Genomic DNA, 13,768 nt, shown 5'->3' with positions numbered 1-13,768 from the left:
GTTAAGTAACTCATTCGACCTCAGCAACCTGTAAGCAAGATTTCTAATGCCTCTTTCAAATTTGACATGTATTCAGTAGATGAATTGGCTTCTACTTGAATAGAAGCAACCCAATTACAACTTATAATTATTGACCCTTAAACACTACCTTCCACTGACCTAGCTCTTATACTATGACCTTGTGTGGACTCCTTTGTAAATTTAACCCAATAATGTCCTGCGTTAAACTGGTGGAAAACCTCATTTGTAGCCTCAATAGTGGTTTCTAAGGGTTTAGGCGCAAACGATTCTACATTTTCATTTAATTTCAGTGGAGTATTTTTTAACTTGAATAATCCCTCTTAATTTAGTTTTTGTTCTCTGTTTTACATCCTGCAAGAGGTACAAAATGACTACCAAAACCAGGTGCGACCAACGTGTTCAAACCATATGATTGAAATTCACTTAATTCACGATCATGCATTATTCATGAATAGGCTGTAAGACTGCTGCACCCTGACACTTGCTGGTAAGCTGTGATGTACAGTATACTATGACATATCTTTATTGATCAGGCACTAATTAGAAAAAACGGATAGTTTAAAAATACTTGGAATAAGTCCTTAATTTAAAACACTGGTCCAGTGTGCCAGGGACAGCAGTTTGACATGATTGCTGTAACTCAAGAGAAAGGGGAATGCAAATTGCATTTGATATTAATTACATTAATTACATGCAACTGCATGTTTGGTTATTATATAAGTCACATGTGCCACCTGATTTGTGCAAACACCTGTGCTCAATTGATACTGGTTAGATGAAATATAGGCCAGATGGTGGCTAAAGCAGGACATAATTCATATAGAATTACCTTGCCTTCCGCAGAACTCTCTGAAGGAATCCTGAATGTCATAGCAAGTCTTAAAATAGATTTCAGGCCTTCTCTGCTGGCAGCTTTCAAGTGAGCTTGACAGTGGCCAAATGACAACTAGATCCAAGAGTCTGAAACCCGTTTCATGCCAACTGTTCCTCTGGTTTCTCACGATTCGCTGACATCATCTGGGTCTTCAGTCATATCATCAGGGTGGTGCCCTGAATGACAGGCATTGGCACTGACATAATCAGAAGACAGGGTACTGGTAACCTTAGAGTTCAATTTCATATGGGCCTATTGAGTTACTGAGAGGAATTGTTTGTGCTACATTGATTTTTTTTCTCTCTCTCTTAGTAAAGCTGTAGTGTACAGAACTGAGTTGCTGACTCTTCTAAAACAATGTACCGTTTTCATGTATCTTACTGCTAAAATCCAGACTACTGGGTTGAATACAAAACTATACTACATCACTTTTCAATAGCAATAGTGTGCTCTTTACTCTCTGTTAAAAAAATAACTCTTTTCCATGCAGTAATACATATTTTGATTTCACTATATATCCCTATTGCTGAAACCACAAGTTAACGCGGAACTATGTTGCTCCCAAATAGCCAGACTGCAGTCACAATGAGACACTGATATATATTATCAGATCTTGTTCTGGTGGTGCTATATGTTCTAGTTTTAAATAAAACTTGTGACAGAAGCTTATTTACTTTTCCAATGCATACAAAACCAATCCATATTTAGTTATCGCAGCAGACACTGAAAATAATTACTTCCTGTAACTGCAAGAGCAGCCAGTTCTTTACTTACTTGTTTCACAATTTCTACAAAGTAACTGTTGTTAAGTTAAAATAAAAATATTGTACACATCATAATACAGAGGCATTAACTACACTGTATTTATAATTTACTAGTATCTACCGCATAAGTATTTGATTGTTAACAACATGCATTTAACAAAGTTATCTTCCAGGTGAAATTATTTTGTTGTAAGTACATGCATTAAATAATGTAATACAAGTTGTATTCTACCGGTACCATATGTTTATTTTAAAGCACAAATGAACGAAGTTATTTACAAACCGCTAACCAAGATCATGCAACAGTCTCTTGACACAGGGGTTGTACCGACAGACTGGAAAATAGCAAACGTAATACCGATCCACAAAAAGGGAGACAAAACCGAACCAGGTAACTACAGACCAATAAGCCTGACTTCTATTATATGTAAACTTATGGAAACTATAATAAGATCCTGTGGCAATGTGCCCCGCCCCTGTGTGCATGTGTGTGTTATATGTTGTATGTTGCGTGTGGTGTGTTAAATGTTGGTGTATTGTAGTTGGTACACGGGATATAAATGGGTGTGTGCAGCACGAGTATTTAAATTGTATAATTATATTTAGGCACGGGATTGCACATCACTTCACGTGCATTTAAAGTATGTAATAATATGTGAGCACGGGGTTGCACGTAATGAATTCACATGCTGGGATTCAAGTGAATAATTAATTAGTAATTGAATCCCAGCACAACAGTATATATAGAGACACGTAGCACTCACTCAGGGTTGGGTGTTCAGTGAGTGGAGAATGGGATTGGAGACGGAGGTAATAATAATAATAATAGTTAAAAGTATCTGCTCACCGTGTTTGTCTGTCTAGTCCGCTTTGTTTGTCTTTTTGTTTTGGCTCAAGTGCCGTGTCCTGTTTCTGTGTTCTGTTTAAACCTTTTACTTTTTTAATAAACGCTGAGTGCCACCATTTCACTCAGCATTACTCATCACCACCGTCTGTCTGTGTATTCCTTTCTGGTCTGACGTGTCACCCACTACAGCCGTCTTTGTGACAGATCCAAAATGGAAAATTACCTACAGTATATGGTAACAATATCCTGGGAGACAGTAGGCATGGTTTTAGGAAAGGGAGATCGTGTCTAACTAACCTACTTGACTTTTTTGAGGATGCAACATTGAAAATGGATAACTGCAAAGCATACAACATGGTTTATTTAGATTTCCAGAAAGCTTTTGACAAAGTCCCGCATAAAAGATTCATTCTCAAACTGAACGCAGTAGGGATTCAAGGAAATGCATGCACAAGGATTAGGGAGTGGTTAACATGTAGAAAATAGAAAGTACTCATTAGAGGAGAAACCTAAAAATGGAGTGAGGTAACCAGTGGTATACCACAGGGATCAGTATTAGGTCCTCTGCTATTCCTAATCTACATTAATGATTTAGGTTCTGGTATAGTAAGCAAACTCGTTAAATTTGCAGACGACACAAAAATAAGAGGAGTGGCAAACACTGTTGCAGCAGTAAAGTTCATTCAAAATGATCTAGACAGCATTCAGAATTGGGCAGACACATGGCAAATGAAATTTAATAGAGAAAAGTGTAAAGTATTGCATGCAGGCAATAAAAATGTGCATTATAAATATCATATGGGAGATACTGAAATTGAAGAAGGGAACTATGAAAAAGACCTAGGAGTTTATGTTAACTCAGAAATGTCTTCATCTAGACAATGTGGGGAAGCAATAGAAAAGGCCAACAAGATGCTTGGATATATTGTTAAATAAATTGTAATGTTAAAACTTTACAATGCATTAGTAAGACCTCACCTAGAATATTGTGTTCAGTTCTGGTCACCTCGTTACAAAAAGGATATTGCTGCTCTAGAAAGAGTGCAAAGAAGAGCAACCAGAATTATCCCGGCTTTAAAAGGCATGTCGTATGCAGACAGGCTAAGAGAATTGAATCTATTCAGTCTTGAACAAAGAAGACTACGCGGCAATCTGATTCAAACATTCAAAATCCTAAAAGGTATAGACAATGTCAACCCAGGGGACTTCTTTGACCTGAAAAAAGAAACAAGGACCAGTGTTCACAAATGGAGATTAGATAAAGGGGTATTCAGAACAGAAAATAGTCACTTTTTTACACAGAGAATTCTGAGGGTCTGGAACCAACTCCCCAGTAATGTTGTGAAGCTGACACCCTGGGATCCTTCAAGAAGCTGCTTGATGAGATTCTGGGATCAATAAGCTACTAACAACCAAACGAGCAAGATGGGCTGAATGACCTCCTCTCGTTTGTAAACTTTCTTATGTTCTTATGTTCTTACATTTTACCCATCCACCAACAATAAAATGTAATGCTCCTGGATTTCAAATTAACATAATAGGAGAATATATATATATATATATATATATATATATATATATATATATATATACACACACACACACACACACACACACACACACACACACACACTGCTGTGCAAAAGTCTTAGACATGTTGCATTTTCTACTCTGATGCATTATGAGCATCAACAATTTACTCAAAGCCTCCACTAGTTTTTTCTACTATTACAACAACCTTGACTTGCATAAAGAAGGAAAAACATTAAGTGAAATAGCTCGCATTACTTGATTTTCAAGGTGTGGTATCCGAAGCATAATCAGCATGTACAGAGAAACATCATCTGTAATTGACAAACCCAGGACTGGAAGACCCAAAAAGCTGTCTAACAAGGATGAGCGATACTTGAAGATAATATCCTGTGACAACGACACCTGTGCCTTCTGCCAGTTCTGTTGTCAATTCAACGCTTGCCTTCTTTCTATTCCTTAAGGATATTATCTTCAAGTGTCGCTCATCCATCAACAGTCCAAAGCACATTTGACCATTGTTCCATAGTCCAATTTCTGTGTTATTGTGCATATTTTAGCCTTTTAGTCTTGTTCAACAGAGGTATTCTTACTGCAACACATCTTTTAAATCCTGATTTCAAGAGTGACCTTCGTACTGTTGATTTGATGGACAACGACACCTGTGCCTTCTGCCAGTTCTGTTGTCAATTCAACGCTTGTCTTCTTTCTATTCTTTAAGGATATTGTGTTCAAGTATTGCTCATCCTTGTTAGTCATCCAGCTTTTTGGGTCTTCCATTCCTGGGTTTGTCAATTACAGATGATGTTTCTCTGTACTTGTTGATTATGCTTCAGATACCACACCTTGAAAATCAAGTGATGCGAGCTATTTCACTCAATGTTTTTCCTTCTTTATGCAAGTCAAGGTTGTTATAATAGTAGAAAACACTAGTGGAGGCTTTGAGTAAATTGTTGATGCTCATAATGCATCAGAGTATAAAAATGCAACATGTCTAAGACTTTTGCACAGCATTGTATATATACATAGCTTACATGCTAAGGAGTTGTCAGGTTGTGAGCAAGGTCACCATTATAATGGTAATACTTACCTTATTATGAATGGTTTATCAAATATTTATGCTCTCCGCTGTTCTATGATAAAGCTAAACATCATCCCCTTATCACAACAACATAGAATTTAACTAGAACTAGTTATATAAAATGTTCTTACACAGTGATAAACACAATTCAACATTCTTCAGAGGACAACCTATCAACCCAATATAGGAATGACAGGGCTCCCAACATTGTAAGCAGCCATCTGCTTGTTTTCACACAATATGGCTGCCGAGTTTTCTATAGCAACCAAACACACTGCCATCTTCAGCATACCAGGGAAGTAGTGAGCCACTGAGTGCCAAATGAGTTTGTACTAATGAGTGAAAAATAGAGGTTGATGCACATGGCCAACAAGATTTTCAAAGCTAATTTGATCACAGTTTTCCTAAAAAATAAAAATGTTGCAAATCTTACTAAATATGTTTATAAAAGTAATTCTTAACAGAGTTGCAATTCTAAGAGGTTCAGAGACTACCCCACCCTTCCATTTAACTACAATTACTTGACTCTGCCCCCTACATGTACTATAAATACCATACTCACTTGTATAAATCTTTTCATGCTCGCGTGACCCCACCATCTCCATTCATTCTCTTCCCCTTTCCATCTTCCCATCCTCTAGCCAGTCAAACTATAGCTGACATCTCAGCAAAGAAGAGGATTGACCAAGTCACCCTGGGAAAGAGAACCGAGGACAAGAAAGTAATCTGTGTATCTATTTTCTGTGTATGCATGTTTATTCCATTGGTCTTATAATAAAAATAATGTGAAACAATTTCTCCACGGTGAATAAAAGCACAGCTGCAATTACTGCCACCATATCGAGCTTTTTTATTTTTTTGTTGTTGTTGTTTTTTTTCCCGGTGGCAAACCATCTTCATTACATCTGTAGAAGTTTAGATAATGTTTTCCACAGCTTCTTCAGTGTTTTATACTTTATTTAGCATATATATTGTTATATATTGTTATATATAATTTCTACATTATAATATTGCTCGTATGTAAGTTCACGCATATCTAAAGACATATTACAGAGTATGATAATTATGGATAAAATAAGCTGTGTTATTGGAACAAGTCCTGATTGTCAGCAGTCACAGAGAGCTTCACTGACCTGGTCACGGCTCTTTCAGATTAGAATTGTAACAGTAATCCGTGCATTATCCCTGCTGTCACTATTTAGTTACAACTGATCTCAACATGAATTTAAAATATATGTATTTAAAACAGCCATTAGTGCACCAGCATGAGCCTGTGCTGCATCGAGAGGTCTAGCTTTTAATTGGCACTTCTGCCTGTCGGGTTGGGCTCCAATCCAGTTGAAAGTCTGTGAGCTTCTGCAGTGACAAGGTGTAAGGCTGACCTTGGCTGATAGGGGATTACTGCAGATCCCTCACAAGCATGGACAAGCTTGAACAGTGCAGATAAACATTTTTTAACTTTTAATGTTTTCAAACATTTGTTCCATTTTTTTAATCCAATCCCTATTTTACTTCTATAAACTTACAACTTTTTTTTTTAGCGCATTTTACTTAGCTGTTAACATTTTATTTCTGTATTGTACATATAGTAATAATTTGCATACTGTACCATTTTACTTATTGCATACAATAATTTTACTGTACCAGTACCAACAAACTTTAAATAAACCAAAATGAAACTATGTTTTCATTCAGTATCACTATGGCATGACCTTGAGAGAGCTGAAAGAGTACTCCGGAAACCTTGAGCACCACAATGTGACCAGGAGCTGCGTTTTAACATCAGTCCTCCCAGCTGTAAAAATGGAAGGGCACGAGGGCCATGCGAGAAAAAAATAAAAACTTGAAATTTCAACTTTAAAAAACTTGACATTTCGCCATTCTACTTACAAGCTGGGTCTAGGGAAAATGGAGAACAGGCAGAACTCTGAACTCAAAGTCACTACCGTTGGGTTTTAATAAATTTTAAAAAAAAAAAGGTTTTCTGGTATACATTCCTTTTCCCGCATATATTATAGAATCATATCTGTTTGAAAAAGCAGATAAGTTTGGAGTAAGCATGTTTTAAATGAGATTGGTCAATAGTGAATCTACATTTCTCTTTAGGTAATATACAACCTTTAATTGAGGCTGTTTTATCAATAAAGAGCATCTTGCCCCACAACAATTGATCATTTTTATACTGCACAGATGTCTCTTCGAAAAAATACATAAAAGTTTGGAGCAATGCAAATGACATATCTAGTAAGTATTATACTGATGTCACCAAAGGTGTCTATAGTGTGTCATTCATTTCTAAGACTTTCAAGTTTCAAAGTCAAAATCTTGAGTTTTAATTTTTGGTCCTAGGGCTCTTCCGTAGTAAAATGAGTGCAGGCAGGACTTCATTGTATTAATAGTGATAATCACGTCGTCTCAATAGTAAGAATATAGAGTATGCAAATGAGTGACACACACTTTACGCCCCTTGGGCGTTGACTCTGCAGAATCTAGGGGTGTGTGTATATATATTATTGTACATTATTTCTAACCTTGTTGTTATATCTGCCGTTTATTTCCCCTGGTGCCCAATTATATAGTGGTGGCGGACTCCAGTCACAGTGTGCTTTGGGGTCGTTTTCATAATAAAATCCCAGTGTATCATATGAATAATTCATCACCCATGGTACAATGCCAATGTATCAGCAGCTGGCATTTTGGATTTGGTATGTATTTACCTGACTGATGGACTGTGTCACTCAAAATAATTAATAATTAAATACATAATTTAAAAAATCTGTATAAGATAGTGAAGCTGTTAAAAAATTATAGTGCAATTCAAATTGAAAACGTAGAAACTTAATTGTAATTTCCAGTTTAATTTTAAATTCATTCATAAGTACACAATAAAAAATGATACATTTTATATTCATGTTACACCTACACATATTAGCCAATGTATTCTTGTTGATGTGGACCCCCCTGGACTGCATCAACCACCTTTTCTCATAGGTCATCCTGGTGTAACCACAGAGAGGTGGTTACTATTATCCAGTGTGACTCCATCGTTCTGTAAAACGGTCTAAGAATTCTACAATGGCTTAGCTGGGCAGGCTGATCAAATCAACCAGTAAGAACTCAAATGAGGCTGCAGGGGTCCTTTAAGAAGTCACAAGGATTAGATGACTGAAACAAAAGTGTATCTAAGCAACAAGACCAATGCATTACTTAAGATAGCTCTGACATACCCATACAAAGTTGTTTTTTAGTCCTAATGTTACGTCTTTAGCAATGTACTGTATGTGGTATGTGTGGTATTATAGGATGAAAAACAATGGCAAAGACACTCATTCTCAAAACCTTAAATGAGCTGCAAGAATAATGTATGCTTGCCTGTTTAAAGATATGGTTCATTTCAAGTGTGACATTTTAAATACTTATCATCTCCACTACATTATGTAAAAAGAAAAGGCAATAACTTGAATATCAGGTTTTCCTTGTTGTAAAATATCTCATAATATAGGCAGGCCTGACCAGGCTGGGCCTATTGTTAATCAGAATGCCGCATCAATGGGAAGGTTCAGTGGCATTTTAAAGATTTTTTACTTAATAACTTTACAGTGGCTCCAACCCAGGGCATAATTTGCAATGTTGATCCAATATGAATGATATTTGAAAAAAAGTTATGAGTGAGATTTGTGAATGCATTGTCAAGTGAGACTGTTAAAATTAAACAGTGAAAAATTCTCCCTTCAATAAGAGCATAATGATCTTGAAATAATGGCTATCTGCAACAGAATCCACAAGGAAATTCAATACGTTCCATCACAACAAATTAACTTCCGGAAGATCCTAGCTGCAATCTCTGCAAGACATTTTAAAAGGTTGCTTTTAGTTTATTTATCAACTTGTTTTACTTCAGGGGGCTTTTACACAACACTATACTCTCATCAAAATTGTGTCATCAAAACTAGAAATTAAGAGTTTGGGGGTCATCTTTTATCTTGATCTCTCATTTGAGACTCATATTAGGGAAGTTACAAAAGTATATTTTTTACCATTTGAGAAATATAGCCAAACTTAGACCAATTATTTCTGTATCTGATGCCGAAAGACTAATGCATGGCTTTGTTTGTTTCATCTAGAATTGATTATTGTGATGCACTTTTTCTGGTGTCCCAAAACATGTGGTATCCCGCTTGCAGCTTGTTCAGAATAAAGCTGCTAGAATTCTGACTAAAACCAGGGAAAGTGAACACATTAGAACTGTTTTGGCTCCCTGTGCAGTATAGAATTGATTTTAAGATTTTGCTGTTAACTTACAAGGCCCTGAATGGATTAGCACCTAGTTATTTGCAGGAGTTACTGGCCCCCTATCTTCCAAACCACACTCTGAGATCTCAGGATGCAGGGCTGCTGGTTATTCCTAGTTTCAACAAAAGCAACACGGGAGGTAGGGCTTTTTCTTGTAGAGCTCCTAAATTATGGAATGCTCTGCCTTCGTTTGTCAGTGAAGCTGGGAATGTTACAGTTTTCAAGTCAAGACTAAAAATGCACTTTTATAAAATGGCTTTCTTATCTTAGTGGGTTTTAATGTAACTTTAAAATTGCTGCTTTTGTATTATGTGTATACTGTTATTTAAATGGTCTGACTGTGGAGTTGTATGTGTGACATGGTATACAAATGCATTGTGGGTTATTCTCTTTTATGCTATGTACAGTAAAGTGCTTTGAGATACTTTTGTATAAAAAAGCACTGTATAAATGCAATATATATATATATATATATATATATATATATATATATATATATATACACACACACAGTATATATCTCCCTGCTGCCAGGGAACTCCATATGAACTCATTGAGCTATAGGCTGGGCTTTGGCTCCCTCTGTAGACTGTTAATCAAATTACACTAGAAATCAGATGGTAAGGTTATAACTGCATAACACATATTGTAAGGGTTGTGATCTGGCTTTTTCTCAGGTACCAGTTTTAAACTAGATCATGGAGACGTCTTCTTTCACAGGCATTAAAACCTACATCAATTAAGAATTAACCTTTTTTAAAAGTTAAGTACAAGCACTTTACCTATACTGGCCCAGCAGGTGAGTAAGAAAAAGTTAAAATGTTACGCTCAACCTGCTGTTAGGGTTGGGAATTGTGAAAAATAATTCACGGCCCTATCGTTTCACTGCAGTATAAATCAAACACATCAGATACCCCGGTTTTCTCCCCAATTTGGAATGCTCAATTGTTATTTGTATCCCGGTTCGCTGCTGCAACCCCCTGGCGACTCGGGAAACGGAGGCTGGAACAAGCGTCCTCCGAAACGGCATTTTTCGCACTGCGGATCCACAGTGAGGCCACCAGACCTATAGTGCCGGAGGACAACACAGATCTGATGGCTCCTCTGGCCACAGGGGTCGCTGGTGCTCGGTGAACCGTGGATTCCCCTGCCAACCTAAGCCCTCCCTACCCGGGCGGTGCTCGGCCAACTGTGCGCCGCCCCCTAGGACCCCCCCGGTCACAGTCGGCAGTGAAATAGCCTGGATTCGGACCTGCAATCTCCAGTCTATAGAGCGCATCCTGCACTCCACGCGGAGCGCTTTTACTGGATGCGCCACTCAAGAGCCCCCCATTTCCCATACTTTTAATATATTTGCAAATATGTTTTATAATGTTAATAATAGGCTTACCGTGTGATTTGTGCTTCACAACACTTTGTTTTTACATTGTATACCAAAACACATTTTTAAAGCAAAGCTCTTCAACGGATGGCTCTTCAGCAATATACTTATTGGTTGATTAGGAGGTATCACACTTTATGCTGTAATGGGATCAAAAACGTCATCTATTAGAATTGAGTCTTTACTAAATTTAAAAAGCAACAAAAGAACAAAAATAAAAAGTGTTGGTTTTTTTTGTTCACATTAAGGCGCTGATGTAACTATAGGCGCAGTGCAAATAACTTCAGATGCAAAATTCAGCTTGCACTGCACCCTATGTAAGCTTAAGATCAATGCAAGTTACTCAGCACACACAAATAATGATCCGCAATTATGATAATGAGGGTCTCAATGATTGCATAGGTCTGTTTAGCGGCCACACTTACAGAGTTAGGAGTACAGAGAGCATTAGTCACTCAACAAGAGCCAAGTGTCGCCGCATCAGGAAGTATACCACAGCAGCAATCCTGAAGCCACTGACGGGTCTGCAGCTGTGTGCTTTTATACAGCTCTTAAGTCTCTTTCACACTGGCATGCTCTACCTGGGTCATGCTTGCGGGTACGAAATTTCACACTGCTTTTGATAAAGCAGGGTTGACCTGGGTGATAGAAACAAGTGCACAATACATGTATCAATGCCCCGGAAGCAGCTTGTTACTGACACTTCCATCCAAGCTTCTCTGGATTGAACCGCTGGCCCACATGTTGATTAGAGCAAATGTTTCTACATCCCTGCTGCAATCTGGCTCATGATGTGTCTCAATCAACAAAAAACAATAAACAGAAATGTTCCTCAGGCGTGGCTGTTATTGTGTCAACTCACAAACGGCTGGCATGCATTTTGTGTCGCTCAACCCGGGTCAAAACGTGTCAACCCACATCCTGAGGTGGGTCTCTGGGACCCGGGTACAACCCAGGTATGTGGTTTCACACTATGCGGGATTGAGACCTGGATAGCCAGAACCCGAGTTCGGACCAGGGTAGGAGTGCCAGTGTGAAAGGGGCTTTAGTTACTCGCTTCTACAATGGTTTGCACCTTGTAAGAAGAGGTGTCAAGTTTTTGGAGGTTCAGCAATTGCCTAAGTGCAAGGCAAAATCCTTACATCACATTATAATGTCCGCTTAGTATCCACATCCCACCCAATTCCATGCTATTTTCTTCATTTGGATGCATTTCAATATAATTTTAATGGATTAATGATGGCAAAGTACAAATTTCATAGCAGGTGCAGAACGCCAGCTGAACACCATTCTTTACATACACCACATTTTTTGCGGCTGATAAAATCATACTTTACGGCTGGTAAACATGATTTACGGCTGCATTATGGGGGTTTTGCACCCACAAATCACTTTGCACGTATCCTTATCACCCCCTAAGAGGCATAAAAACCTGTTAATATGTATTTTTCAATTTTAAAATTCATATATTTGTGATTTTCTCACTCTTTAAGAACCCAGTAGGCATCACATTAGCTCATTATAGGATTGTGTTATATGCATGTAATTAAGTGTAATTATTGTGAAAAGTTAGAAAGTCAGTGAATCAGGAGTGTATTGCTGCAGGCTTGGAGGCTCACTCGTGGAGGCTCCACCGTGGTGGTTCTGGTGCACAGCATTCCAATTACATCATCATCAGTGCTGTTACACCCTGATCACATGACATGTAATAAACGATGAAGTACACCATTAAGAAAGTAAACAAATCATGCCCAGGCGCAATTTTACCCTGAAACGGAGTATGCATGTGTAGGAAGTAGAGCATCAAGAAAATAAAGAATTTAAAGGATTGGTCTATACAAATTCTATAGTAGAGCCACCGTGAGTGAGCCTATGACCCTACAGAAATACCTCTCTTACCTCCAGTTAATTAGTATGTTTTCACACAGCCACATGATGGCAGTATAAGCTCTTACAGTATATTTTTTGCACTATTGTTTCTCTTAATACAGTACTGTTAAACTAACTAACTGACATAAGGTAACTCAATCACATCTCCCCTTTGTATGTTAAGCTAAACATATTGTAGCGTCGAGGGTAACAAGCAGTTCACACACAGACAGGTGTCTCAGTTCTTGAATGCACAGTTTATTGTAACACAAAATAATGAGAGCCCGGACAGACTAGCATCCAACCCGCCCCCCCCCCCAAACGCCTGGACATGTTAAGGGATTGCTACTGTATATTTCCAAAAAAATTACACCAACTGACTGAAATGTTTGAAACTGGCCCATTGGTTTGAAATCTTGAGCAAACATGAAGTATTTCTGGTTTTGGTTTATAGCTAAATTATCTTAGAAAGTGAATGGCAGCAAAAAGGTTTATTTTAATTAATGCATGTTTGTTTTAGCTGTGTGCTACATACCAGTAAGTTCCCCAGATTGTTAAACATGATTTTAATAGTAAAACACTGTACTATGTAAACCGATAGGGCCATGAAAGCTGCACTTTATTACCATCAAATCTGCGAATTACTTTATAGCTGGCAGTGTACTGACATTTGTTAGGTAACAGAGCCCTGTCTTCTCAAAGAATGAAGTGTGTATCTGATGTAAAGGAGGTTGTGTGAGCCTGAAAGAGCCTGCAGGGTATATTCAATTCATCTAAAGAGTGTCAGATCTAAATACAGTAGTTTTTCATATATTTACAGAGAGTAAAGTCAAGTTACCTTGCATCACTCGCAAGAATCCAGTTCTGGATAAAATCCGGTGCTATAAGGTATCCACAGACTTTCTATGATTGTGAGCATATCGTTCTATACTAGATTTAAATAATTGAAAATAGGTGAAATAGAGCATAACACATTGCCCCCCCAAAAAATTTAGAGACTTGCCCTAGTGTGTTTGACAAGAAGTTAGTGCCCTGATCAGTTAAGATTTCCTGCGGTATGTCCACCATAGAAAATAACTGGATCAGTGCTACTGCTATCTGCCTGGCA

The 13,768-nt window shown here is 37.8% G+C and overlaps 1 protein-coding gene across 1 annotated transcript in view; it reads left to right on the top strand.

Moving 5' to 3' along the window:
* The window catches only part of LOC117421338 (cytoplasmic polyadenylation element-binding protein 2-like), a 54,612-nt gene extending 48,670 nt beyond the window's left edge, over positions 1 to 5,942 (top strand). The window contains exon 13 of the mRNA XM_059035440.1: positions 5,759 to 5,942. The gene's annotated coding sequence lies outside the window, so the exon portion shown is untranslated. The remainder of the gene's footprint in view (positions 1 to 5,758) is intronic.
* Positions 5,943 to 13,768: the final 7,826 nt, after the last annotated feature.

The sequence above is a fragment of the Acipenser ruthenus genome, chromosome 1 (genome assembly GCF_902713425.1).
Source record: "Acipenser ruthenus chromosome 1, fAciRut3.2 maternal haplotype, whole genome shotgun sequence".
NCBI classification, from domain to species: Eukaryota; Metazoa; Chordata; class Actinopteri; order Acipenseriformes; family Acipenseridae; genus Acipenser; species Acipenser ruthenus.
This window is presented reverse-complemented; position numbering and strand designations above follow the sequence as displayed.